Source organism: Glycine soja, chromosome 20, assembly GCF_004193775.1.
Source record: "Glycine soja cultivar W05 chromosome 20, ASM419377v2, whole genome shotgun sequence".
Lineage (NCBI taxonomy): Eukaryota > Viridiplantae > Streptophyta > Magnoliopsida > Fabales > Fabaceae > Glycine > Glycine soja.
The window spans coordinates 47,698,803-47,713,351 of NC_041021.1; positions in this window are offsets into that span (position 1 = coordinate 47,698,803).

Consider the following 14,549-nt stretch of genomic DNA (forward strand, 5'->3'; position numbering starts at 1 on the left):
TAAACTTATATTATTTTTATTTATGTGATTATTTTTTCATTTTTTATTATCGTATCAATTATTTAATGTAGTATTTTGTAGTACAAAGAAATTATATATCGAAATTAATATATATGATTTATCATTTTCATGTGCAAACGGGATTTTGGGTACCTACCAAAATGGATTGACCTTCCATATGTCTCCCCAATATTCTAACCAGTCATTGTTGTAATTTTGAAATCACATGCAGGGCACTTGGTCTTGTTAGTTTTCCATCTTAATACTGTCCTCTCAATTGAGGACTAGCTACTTAGTTTAGTTATCTAAAATAGTGCATCGTGTATTTCTGTCTTCGCAAGAAGGCAAGCATACGTAATTTGCAAATTTTATTAGATACCCTTAGCCGGCAACCGTGCTTTCACCCGTCAAATAATTGGATCAATTTTTGTAGGTTTGTCTACATTTTCATTTCAATAATATATATTCTACACAGTACTGATATATGAAATTTTAATTAGTTTTGAAAAAATATTTTTTGTTAATATATTAAATCCTAGACGTCTTAAATTAATCTTGCACGCACTTAAGTTTAGGAATTTCATATGTATACTTACAAAGTTGCAAATACATAAATTAAATTGCCTTATTCAAGTTGGTTGTTGAAGTCCTTACAATTTTTAAGGTTGCAATATAATTTTTTAAATCTCTCAGTTATATTTATATATCACTATAACCGTGATAGTGATGATGGCGCGCGAAAAAGGCAATAATGGTAACAGTGATGATACAATAATAATAATAGTAAAGTAATAAAGATGGTGAGTGATAGTAGCAACTGGCAATACCGATGATAACTTTGACTTTCATTGGATTAAAAATGTAGAAAAAATCCGAGTAATGATAGGAACTAATGAGATCATTTTGACATAAGTAATTTATCAACTTGAATGCTATATATGGTATGGAATAATAGCAGAAGTTTTAACTTATAAGCTAGGGGGTAATTTATATGTTTCGTACGTACGCCAATGTAAAGAATATATTTCAAAGAAAGTATTGTTTATTCTTTTTTTTTTTAATTTTTAGGTCTGAATTTTAACCCAAGTTAAACTTTTTCGAAATAATATCCCTTTTCAAGTGGATTAGTATGGAAACATGGTGAAAAATCGAATCTGGTTAACCAATTTACTAATATATATCAAACATATTGAATTTTATTGGTCTAAGTTTTTTTTGTTTACATCAAGTATATTTTATTAGAGATAGTCTTGTTTGAGTCTGATAAGATTTCTATAAACCACAAAGTTCTTCTTTTTAAGTATTTAATACAACGCAAATTTGAGATATATAATTAAACTAAAATAATTGCACCTCAGATCATTCATGTATTTGATGGTATTGGTCTAAGTTAATCTATAGAGTAATGTTACATCCATTGTATAGTTTATAATCAGTCGATTACAGCTAGCTCTTATCTCTCATTTATTTATAATAGTCTCTGCCGTTACTTACTGTTGGTGACGATGGTGATATCGGTTGTTATTGTCGAGGGTGCTATTTTGTTGGGATTGTCGTGGGGATGGAATTAAGATTTTGAATGAGTTTGTACAATACAATTGAATTCCATATTTTACTGAAACCACATGAACTGAAATCAGTGATGTATTCGCCGGCCGCTCCATATATCCACTGTCACCGTCCATATTAAAGTTGCTGCTCAAGCAGGAGGTCGTAGACCTTATTCAAGGTGTATGTTGCAAAAGAGTTTCCATTCGGGTGGGAGTAGTGGAGTAAATGAAATGTTGAGGAGTGGTTCTTGAGGTTCACAAATAGATATTTTAGGCAAACATAGTGTGACATACACTTGAATATGTAGTCTAAGTCCATGTGCCTAGAAAAATATCTGTTTAGAAAAATTAGCACCTTATATATAGTGTAGTAGATCTTGAGGGATTATTTTTTTATTTTTGACTAAGAGATACCTTAAATAAAAAAAATGATATTGTAGAATTCATATCCTTACCTTTTTCTCCTCCTTGTTATGAGTTATTCTTAATCAAATCTTATAAGTGTAAATGAACATTGATGCATTTTTTGAACTATTTCAACTCAATTCATTAAATATCAATTTAAATTTGTTTGATTAGTTAATTTTTTAAATAAACAAGTTAAGTTTACATTTTTTAAACCTAATATTGATAACTCATATATATGATATAAAATTTATTTGATGTTAACTTTTGGAGTTATATTTATAATTTATTATTATTATTTTTATTATCAAATATTTCATTTCTAATTTTAAATTATCTTTAGGAATAGAAAATTATATTCTATTTTTTAATATGAAAGTATCTTTACAATATTAAATTAATAAATAAAATTTCATTTAAAAAGAATTTCAATAAAAGAAAAAAATTAAGTCATAAATAAATTAATGATTATTTTTTTGCTGAAATCAGGTTATGATCCATTGCTAGGTGATTGTGCTATGTTCGGGCTTGATTCTGTTATATTTTAGCGTGGTATTCTCTTGGGCTTCCTCTCATTCAGATTGCAATTGTTGCTTCTGTTGTAATCTCATATAGTTGTTTATAGACAAATACTATGGTGCTTGCATTGCGTGTTCAAACCAACTTGTTCAAACTTTTGTGTAAGCAATTTATTCGGTTAATTTACAGCTTCTCCAACGGCTGAAAGTTAGATTAGGAATACTATGATCTTGGAAAAACAAACCCTATAGTTTAGATAGAAGAGAATAGGTACTAGGCAGAACTGATTTTTTTTATTTTTTATATTCAGTCTAGCTTCTTTTTATTATTCAAAGTAGGGCAGAACTGATTGAGAAAATTTTGGAGGATGAAAATATTAATGATGAAATAATTTATATGTCATTTTTTAAAATTTGCATCTAGATTTCTTCTGATGCCAATATATAATAGTGCAAAAAATTAATTTTCGTCACTAAATTTTCTCACAAATATATTAATTTCTTGTAGTTCCAAAAACCCAACTATAGTGGCCCTGTCATTTTTTTTTTGTCTTATAAGAGATATTTGAAAAATTTTATTTGTTATTCAACTAATCTTCTTTTAATGAGTGATCCATTTTGGAGTAAATTGGACTTTCCGTTGCGAATACATGAGACCAATTCAACTAAAGTGATCCTGCCATTTTTTTTTTGTAAGTAATTATTCTCTACCGTGCATTTAATTTCAACAACAAATAAAATTAATAAAGCGCTAAAAATGGAGATAAACATGTTAATTTTTACATGAGATTGGATTAAGATAAAAAATGGAGATCTAGAAAAACATGTTAATATTTTTTATGGAATGATACACGTTTCACAAATGAAATTATGTGACTTAGTTATATATACTCAACAAGTTAGTTATGAATTTTTAATTAAATAATTCTCCGTTATAGTAATTACTATGAATAATTCAAGAGGTCAACTAAGTTTGACATAGGCCGTCTAAGTCGCCATTTTCATATGCGCTATTGTTTTGTAATGCTCATGTCAATCTAGGGGCAGCAAGAATAACATCAGCGTTCCTTTTTAAAAAAAAATTAAAAACTTGAAATTGTGATAAAGTCAAAATGTTAGATCTGGAGGAAGCTATTAAACACTGAACAGAGTTTAAGATTAAAAAACCAAAAAAAAACATTGCCTTCGAGTTCAAGGGAACTCTTAGAAAAGGAACATTGAATTAAGGATCACTCGCAATTACTTGTATGGCTATTGGAACCTTGAGATTTAGCCTGAGAGAAGGGGTGGTGCATAGTCAAGCTTCAGACCATGTGCCCTCTCTCTCTTTTATTTTTTCCAATTTGCCTATAACATGCATGTATGCGTGTATTCTTTTCTTTTTTTTTAAAAAAAAAAAAAAACTTGAACCACTAATATTCACTGTATAACCACTCACAATATAATTATATACTCTTGTGAATAAGTAAGCCTGCAAAAGTGGGAAGAGCATCCTCTAAAATAAATTTATTCTTAATGTAAGTAAAGGTAATTTACGTTTAAACTTTAGTTGCTTAAAACTATGCATTTTAAATTAAATTAATATAATGATAATTATACCCTTTTAACTTTTGATCAAAGACAAACTTAGCATACGCCAAAAGAAACAAGATAATCCAAAAAAAAAAGAGACAACTTAGCTTAAAATTAATAATATATAAAAGCAAGTTGCCAGTTGATTTTAGATATTTAAGTAAAGGATAGGAATTTCCTTAAAATCATCACAGAGGAATTTGTTTAATTTGATGTTAATTCATATCTACTGGGTAACGAAATACTTCCTTTGTACTCCCTCATTTCATTTTAATTTACATGACTTAAAAAATTTAGTTACATATATTAAGAAATATAATTAATATTTTGGATTTCACAAAATATATTGTGTAACTTTTTAATATACTCTTTACCTATCTAATTAATTAAACTTTTTTACAATTACTACACAATGACAAGTACTCACTCAGGATATTTTGTGGAAAAAATATTTAATACTCCATTGGTTATTTAAAACGACAACTAATTTGAAACAATTTTTTTCCTACTAAAATGTCACATAAAGTGAAACGAAGGGAGTAATTCACAAAACCTAAAAGCTTTTAGAGTACAAGGAAAAGGATTACAGATATGTAATACTACAAATTAAGTCATGTGATCCGGGATGTACAACAAGGTTGGTAGTCGTAGATGATTTAGATATATAGTACAAGGAGCTAGATAGAATTCACCATCAACTAGACGGGCTTAGTTCAAAACAATTTTTTCAGTACAAATAATTTTATGTCCAAGATCTTGTCAGCATATTATCACGACATGTATGAGTAATTTGGTTATGTTATTGGAAGATCTAAGTTTCATCCACAAAATTAACACTAACTTTAAGAAATTAGTTTCAAAAGCAAAAAAATGCGTTACATCTACCGGGCCTATATGATTTATATCACATGCCAGAAGCTTTTAAAGAGTAATGTCATAGAAAAAAGATAGATAGTACGAATTTTTTGCTTGGCGAAAACTATACAACAATTTATATCATGATTTCTGTCAAACTTTTTTATATATAAAAATGTAATCAATCGCATAATTACTAATTTTGCAGTAATTTCGTAAAAAAGAAAAAAAAAATCTCTTTATAGTATATAGCTGCGTTCAACACTATAAATTTAATGTTTATAGGTAAGACTTACCTCTGCCTTTCTTGTGTACTCTCTTTTTTTTTTATCTGTTGTATATAATTATAAATGGAGAGTGAACACATCTTCCCCCCAGTCAATCTCATGAAGTCCTTGTTTCATTTATAAAATTCTTGTAAGACATAACAATAGCCACATAAATGCAATGCATTAGATAATTTAGTCTAAGAAGTCCATGTTCTTTTCAGCCTCCTTACATTCTTTTCCGTTGGGCGTTACAAAGAGAATAATATGATCATCATCAAAGCACGACTAATTAATAACGCATCTTATTATATTTTTATCATTTTTTTTAAGATGTGTACACATTTATATTTTATGGTGAGATTCTTCAGGGAAGCTTCCATTTAACCTATTATTGTAAAGTAAATTATTGTTCTCAGATCTTAAATTAATAATCAGGGAATAAAAGCACATGAAGTCTCATTTTTTTTCTACCTCAGGCAATTTTTTTAAAAAAATATTCTAGATATATCTTTTGTGATGAAAAAAAATTCATTAAAAACTTAAAAAATCATCACTAGAAATATTGAATGACAACATTTTGATTTGTCATCGATCATCACTAATACTATTTTACTGTAAAAAATAAATATCGTCACTAATATTTTTATATAATTGTCAAGAATTTATAATAATAAAATAATTAATGATCAAATGTTATTATTAATGTCAATTTTTCATCACAATTAGTTACTAATTATAATTAGTATGATTATTATTATTTTTAAATAAATATTGTCTTATTATCACTATATTATTTTTTAAATACACCAATAAGGCATTGAAAATCATTTTTAAATTCTGAAATAAATATCATTAAAATAAAGTAAAAAAAATTCAAATAAATCAAAGTTTACATCAAAATATAACAAAGTCATTACATGTTGAACGGCAAACTAAAATAATAATATCAAAAAATATGTAAATCAAATACATTAATACAATACTTAGATTCTCATAAAAATAATAGAACCAATTATAGAACCTACAATATTAAAGTCTTGACATAACAATAAAAAGTAATATCTTTATAAGTTTCAATCCCAAAAATTATATTAAGTGGTATATTCATGAGTTTTAATCATGCAAATAAATATAAAAAATAATAAATCAGATAAAATCAAATAATTGGTATTTTGGTTTTAGAGAAATAATTACATAATGAGTCATAAAATAAAATATTCAATTAAAGAACTTTATATTACTAACCTAAGCATACGAGTTAGTAGATAATTCAGATGATAATTCTTCTGTTAGACAAGTGGTCTCAGATATCTTAAGAAGGGGGGGTTGAATTAAGATATTCCAAACTACTTCCCCAATTAAAAATCTATTTCACTTTTTATTCAAGTTATAAATTCCCTTAATAATGAACTTCTTAAATATTGATTCAAATAAAACAATTTGAATATGAATATAAAACAATAATAAACAAAGGAGATTAAGGGAAGAGAAAGTGCAAACTCAGATTTATACTGGTTCGGCCACACCCTTGTGCCTACGTCCAGTCCCCAAGCAACCCGCTTGAGAGTTCCACTATCTTGTAAATTCCTTTTACAAGTTCTAAACACACAAGGACAATCCTTCCTTTGTGTTTAGAATTCTTTTACAACAAGAGACCTACAGTCTCTTAATCCCTTAGAGAATGAGGAGAAGAAGAAGAATGAATCTCTCTAGAAAGAGATAGATTTTACAGATTGAGCACTCAAATAATTCCTTAATGAATTGCAATTGAATTGGCCAAGGAATTTTTAAGAGGATAAAATGATTTTTGCTCTTTGAGAGGATAAACACTTGTTGTTCTGAAAAACTCTGAGCAAATTCGTGTTATAAGTCACATATATATAGACCAATGGTAGTCATGAATGAAGCCTTTGAAAAGTTGTGACTCTTAAAATTTTTTTTCTGAAAATCATGTCTGGTAATCGATTACAGGAATTGTGTAATCGATTACAGCTTTTAAAATTTGAATTAAAACGTTTATTAACTGCTGGTAATCAATTACCAAGATTGTGTAATCGATTACACAGTCTAAAATTTCGAATTCAAATTTTAGTAGCTGTTATAAAACATATTTGACCACTGGTAATCGATTACATCCTCTGGTAATCGATTACCAGAGAATAAATTCTTTGAAAAACACTTTTTAATTTAAATTACTTGGTCAAACCTTTGCTAATTCAATTAGGAATTCCCTTCCTAATATACTAGTGATCATCTTGATGTTGTGACTTGTAATCTTGAAGTATTGTCTTGAATTTAATCTTGAAAAGCCCATTTACATCAATTGCATCATATCATCATGATCATCATCAAAACATCAAAGGCAATTGCATCTACATCTTCCAATATGTCTACAATTTGGTGTTTCATTTCATTTTTAAGATTTTGCTTCATTTGTTCTCGGTTAGTTTCAATCAATTTCAATATGAAGTTGGGTAATGACATTCTCTTGTTTTTTTTGTAATATTTGTCAATTATTATACTTCCAACTCCAAATTATTTACTTAATTTTATGCATTCTCAAGTTGATTTTGAATAATTTGTTTGTGTGAAAACTTCTTTGTTATTGGTACCCTACCAACACCTAAAGAATTGTTCGACTATCTTCCTAATACCATGGCAAAGTGTTCAACAAGTGGTATATGAACTTTTGAAATTTTCTCTTGATATATATCATCTACATTCTCCAAAGCTTCCTCTACAATGTTCAAAAAATATGTATAATTTTTATAATGACATTAAAATATTTAAATTACTAGTTGACAAATAGAAAGCAAAACATTTCACAAAAATAAAACTAGATATGATACCATAATACAATTAATATCTTTAATTCTAATATTAACATCAAGACTTTAAAATAAAAATTTTATTTACCATGATTTCTTCTCCTTTTGGAATGCATCAAGTTCCATTAGATCTCATGTGTGTGGTCTTCCAAACTTCCATAGCATCTGGCCATTCACCAAATATTGAATTTTCTTTCTATTAAAATTAAATATAATAAAGATCAAATTAAATAATATAAAAATAACACCTTTATAAATTTCACCAACCTTTCATATATCATATAAAAATAATCACAAAATAAAAAATGATTTATTTTTATATAACTTATAAGAAAATTAATATAAAATATTAAAAGATGTTACCATTTCAAATGTCTTTTGCACAATTGATTTTGTGCTAATAATTGATTTTATTTCTTACTTGCTTCAATTAGCTTTGTTTGTTAAGCTTTTTTCCTACATCAAAGTATAAATGATATATATTATAAGTATAAACCTATTAAAAAATTATGTTCAAAATAATAAAATAACTTTACCTAAAATTTTGAACCACTCCACTTGTTTTTAATCAGTCAATTCCAATCTTATAGAGATACATATTTTGGCCTATCCTTTTCTTTAAGATAAGCTTGATGTAAATGATAAAACTTATTCTTATATTGAGATTGAATTTGCTTCATTACATATTCTTTCGCGACATCAGATAACCTAAAAACATCCTTATATCACATGTTTTCATCATAAAAAGTACAAATTAAATACTATCAGGATACATTATTAAACCAATTTGAAGGTATAACTAATATTCAAATATACAAATAAATTGAATATAATTGACCTAATTATTACTAACCTTCATATGTCGCAAAATTTCATCTATATCATCTTTACTAATTTCACTCCAACCATTAACTTGTAAAGCGCTTTATGGCGAATACACACTTGTGTCTTAGACTTGAAAATTTTGCATGTTTTTTGCAAATCTTATAAAATGGTGGAGGAAATTAGTTGTCAATATTTTTTTTCCTTTTGTCGTAAGTTTTCCTTTTTCTTTTGAAATTTTGCATTTATTGTATGTCCATGTCCGTTCTTTATGACATGGCATGCTTGCCTAGAATAAATAAGATAAGTTATAATATTTTCAATAATAACTTTTTATTAAAAATTATTCTATAAAAGTACCTACATTAGATTCAACTTGTTCTACATTCATCAATTCTAAAGCATAAAATGCACTATTAGGTAAACATTCATTCACTTGTTTGTCAAGAGAGCGGTATATGGATGGATCATTATAAACTCTTTTAAAATTCAATATCAATGATTTCATCATCTATCAATTACAACGTTTAATCATAAAAATAAGAAATAAAATATAAGTTAAACTTGTGTCTAATATAAACTATAAATGTAATACATCAAGAAAGCCTGAATATTTAATAGAAACATTATATCTTAATTTTTTTCATGCCTAAAAGAATAAATCAATTGATAAACAACATATAGACATATATACAATTTACAATTGAAATTAACCAATTCTCCAAATTTAACTTCCTAGCATCAAATGATACACTCACGACACAATTAATCAGTGCTACCTAATTTTTTTAAGAGTGAATTTTATTGAGAATTTTTATAAGCAAGATGTAGATAGATCAAGAAAATGAAGCCAATTCTTTTGGAAAAGAAAGACATCACATGTTACATAGGTACATTATTTTCAACTAAATTGTTTCTTGCATTGAAAAGTTGTCTCACTCACAAAACCACCCCACTCATTTATTAACAAAATAATGTATATTAGCATTATAATGAAAAAAAAATCAAGAGTTATCTTTCTTTTCCGTGACTCAAGATCATTTATAGTAACAAATTCATCATGTTTGTCGTACTCGTATTTTTCACTTGAGGAATTTGATCCAAATCCCCCTTCATATTCTGGTACATATTCTTCATCATCATCATTGACCTTCTTTTTATTAATTTTTTTAGCCTTTTGAATTCTATCATTGAAAATGGTGGCCAATTTGAACAACCCTAAAGCTTATATTTTTGCTTGATTCTCTGCCACTCTGCATTCTAAGTTTCTCGTATTTGGAACCTTCAACCTTTGACATTATTTTCTGCTTCAACCTTTGATTCTCTGCAATTCTTTGCATGTGTAATGTGATATAATTACAATAATGAATGAATAAAATTGCATAAGAAAAATCAATAGTGCGAATAAAAAGCGCGTACCTTGTATTTCCTTTCTAATTCTCTTTCAATTATAAATCCTTAACCTTTTAAACAATTTTTTCTTGGACAAAAGGAAAAAAGGCTACAAAACTAGAAGTTACATAATCTAAATTTTGACCCACTTCGTTTTTCCCGCCTTGTTTTTTTTTATAAGTTTCTTTCCACACTTGTGTTTTCTCATGAGTTCGTTAGATGTAGGGAGAGTGGGCAAGAGAGTGGTGTAGAACGTGTTGTTGAATGCTTAAAGTGCAATAAGTTGAAAAAATATAATAAAAAATAACCACAATTCTAGATAATTAAATAAAAATTAAAATTGAAATTTTAGTCAATTTAAAAGAAAAGATAAATATATATAATTAAATTTAATGTGATAAATTTCCTTTTAACAATTTTTTAAAATGTTGATAATGGTATTTTCTTAATCAAGATAACTTTATCATATTAATTAATTTATTAAATATATATTTTTCTGACTATTATTTTATCATGTGCATTACGTGAGTCTAATTTAATGTATAAAAATTATAGTTATCGTTAAAATATTATAATGTAATTAGACTAAATAAATATTATGTATTAAAAAAATATTTTAAGAAGTACAAAAATAATCAAATTATTTACTTTTTTATTTTTGGATTAACATTTTTTCTTATAACTCAATTTTGTCAATTTTTTTAAAAAATACATGTTTATTTTTAACCAATTAAATAATGAGTAATAATAGTTAATGTAAAATGGCAACAAATATATAAAAATGATAAAATAATAGTTATTAATAAAGCAAAAGAGATAAAGATAAAAAGATATCGAGAAAAATAAATGAGGAAATTAAGATAAAAACTAACCAAGATAAGAAAAACAAAATTCCAATTAAGTATTGTTGAGCTCATGGATATCAAATAGCCATGGTTAATTATTCATTTTCAAGGTGTGGTCTCAAATTCAAGCCTTTGGTATATAATTGCATTCAATCTTGTGATGGAGAACTTTGCCAAATGAACTAGATTGTTTTTCGTGATAGATACTTGTGATCTCTATTGATGGATTGACAAATGTATTAATTCGTCCTAAGTAGTAAAGTTAAAATGGAAGTCCGAGTATCGTATCCATAAAGACTTTGTTTGTGCTTTGGTGGTAGATGAATATTTGATTAGTAAAAGAAGTTACAGAAAATTTATTTGAAAAGGTGAGGAGAAAAACAGTAAATTAAATTACTGAAAATTAAATCAAATAAGAAAAAGAATTAAACATGAATTAATTAAGGACATAAAATATGAGAAAATCCAATATTATTGTAGAAATAAATTCAGAAGATGAGAATGTTGGAAACTTAGCTTACCAGAGATACTCTTTGATGTAATGTTAATGATTGTTCTCTATTTATAATTATTTTAATTTACACTTGCATCTACTAGAATACTCTAACCTTGTTCCTCGTATGAAAGAGCCTAATTTATCTATTTTCTATCCCAAATCCTTTTGCAGAGCATAAATTGCATTAAAAGTATAGATGTATAACATGCTAAATAAATATCAATCTATCCCTAGTGATACCCTTTCTTAGTTCTATTAGAAAATAATGTTTTCCAACGCTATCTCTAAAATTTACCATGCAAATGGATGATCAAGTCACAAATAATATTATTAAGCACAAGAAAAGATAATACAAATGTAATATTCATAAATATTTTAACTAATAATAAAATTATAATAACAACATCTTTTTTGTCACTATTATAAATAATATTAATGACAAAATACAATTTAGCCACTGATGATATATTATTAATGAGAACTTTAATTTTCATCACAATTTTTAGTTACTAAAAATCATCATGATGCATGCCAAATTTGAATAAATTAACTAGAAGCTGGAGCTAATTTAATTATTAATTTGGTAAAGAAAGAATGGTTTCCTAATTATGGTAGGGAAATTATGTGAAATGAGGAAGAAAAATAGATAGGAAGGATACGTTACAGCAAATCCCCAGCAGTCCCAGCAGGGCACATGATGATGATCAATCACTATGATCAGTTTTGCAATATCATAACTACTGAACTTCTAGGGCATGGCGATAACTTAGAGACAGGTCACATCGCAAAGAGAAGGAAACATCTCAAACCCTAGCTGTGCCCTTGCCCTGTCAACATCCCTCCTTAACCCCATCCCTTGATTGTTTCTTTCTAACCTACCTCAATGATAAGTATCCTTTGGATTCATGTCCTCTTGGCCACATATTCGCCCAGATGGACTTGTCCAAATAAAAACATACCCTTTTCATCTTTTAGACTTAATGCAGTCATAATCACAAAAGAAAACAAGAACCCAATTTTTCAGTGCAGGGAAATCCGATGCATATCCTTATCTAATGTAGACAGTGACTCCAATTTTAGAAAATCCCATAATCTAGCTAATTTTTACATTTACAATTAATGCCTTGGCGCAAATAGGGATTTTAATAGTGTGGTCCAAATACGTACCTATATATACATATTTTTATGTAAGGTCAATAAGCACCGGGTCAATCTAAGTGGTCCTCTCCATCGATCGATCTTCATGAACGTAACACCTGGAGAGCAGAGCGTGCGAAAGGGGAGGAATTTTTTTTAAAAAATTATTAAGTGAAATTTTATGTTGTTTTCACTAAAATGAGTACACTAAAAGAGAATATCAAATAAAATTATCTTAAAATATTACTAATTGTCACTTGACATGACTCAGGAATTAACACGTATTTGGCAATAATATATGATTGTTTTGTTTTTATTTAGTACTCCATTAAATTACGGCGAGTTTAGTTAACAAAAGTTTGAAAATCCGTGGCTTTTTATCCTATCACCGATGCCATTTGTTTAGCACCCCAGACTATGATTTTTTTTTTTTAATCAAAGTAGTTCCACATGTTGGTTCATTTGAATTGTAGGTGAAATTAATTAATTAATTTCCGTTTTGAGAGTGAGAAGTGAGAACACGAGGGTTACGTACCCTTTATACTCTTCTCTGAACTCGCATTCCGTTAAAAAGAAAGGATTTGAATTTTGAACTCGCATTTCATTGGATTTCATTAATGTCAAGATTATTGTCCACTTATTGTATGTTTTCTTTCTCATTAAAAAGCAGATTTGAGGACATAGAAATGTTAGTTTGATTCTTTTTATAAGGATCAAATCCCATATGAAATTGAACACAGTATATATAATTAATAATATGATAGATGAGATTTACCAATTCATATTTTTTATACAATTTACCAATTAATAAGGTTTAAGTGAAGTGGTACATAAGCAACTAACTTATATCAAAATTGATTAACAAGTTAATTAATTATCATTACGTACTAATGAAGTTATTTAATGTTGGCCCAGCCTCACATAACAAATATATTTAAAGTGTGTTCACCCTCAATAATATTATTCCACATGTTGGTAGAGTTTGGGACAGTGGACACAATGGTGGGGGCAGACCAAATACTTTTTTCTTGAAATGTTTAGTTTATACACAAAGAACGTATAGAATGTATAGACTATATCGAGCCTGCCCAATTAATCTGCCCATCTGTATTAATTAATATTATCATTTCTACAACGTACGAGGCTTTTTTTGTTAAGCTATGATTAGCAAAGCTTGAGAGTTATTTAGGCAACCATTTTTTCCTTCTTTAATTGCAAATATGCTTGAAAAGGGAACACTATCTTATTTTTAAAGTAAAAGTACATGACACATGCCTCTAAACAAAGAAATCTTAGATATTCACAGCCCAATACTTTCAATAATTTAGATCTTATCTAAATTTATTATAATATTTAAAATAAATAATATGTTGGGTTCTTTGATATATTTTTGCTATATGTTGTGTTTTTTTTTTATTGGATTACTTGAATTGATGAAGCACTATTAAAGTGCACGAGAGATTTTTTTTTTTTACATATTCACTTATCGCTAAATAAAGAAAACTTTTCGACAAGAATCAAATCAAATCAAAGCCTTAAAATAGTAGTAGTTAATCTTTGAGACTATTTTTTATACCATTGTACTTGGAGACTCTTTAATTTGTATAAAGGAAGGAGATATATGACAATATGATTTAGTCAATGTAAAACTTATCTTTATATAAGGGCAGAAGAGAGTGTAAGGGGGAATTAATGGTTTGGCTAATAATGACACCACATTCAGTAATGTTATTCCTTCCACCCTTTAAGTCTTCAACTAAGGTCTTGGAATCAGTCTCGAAAATGACTGTGATATATAAGGTAATTTGCGCAACCCATTTTATAGCTTGTAACAAAGCAAAGGCCTTCCCTTCCTTGACG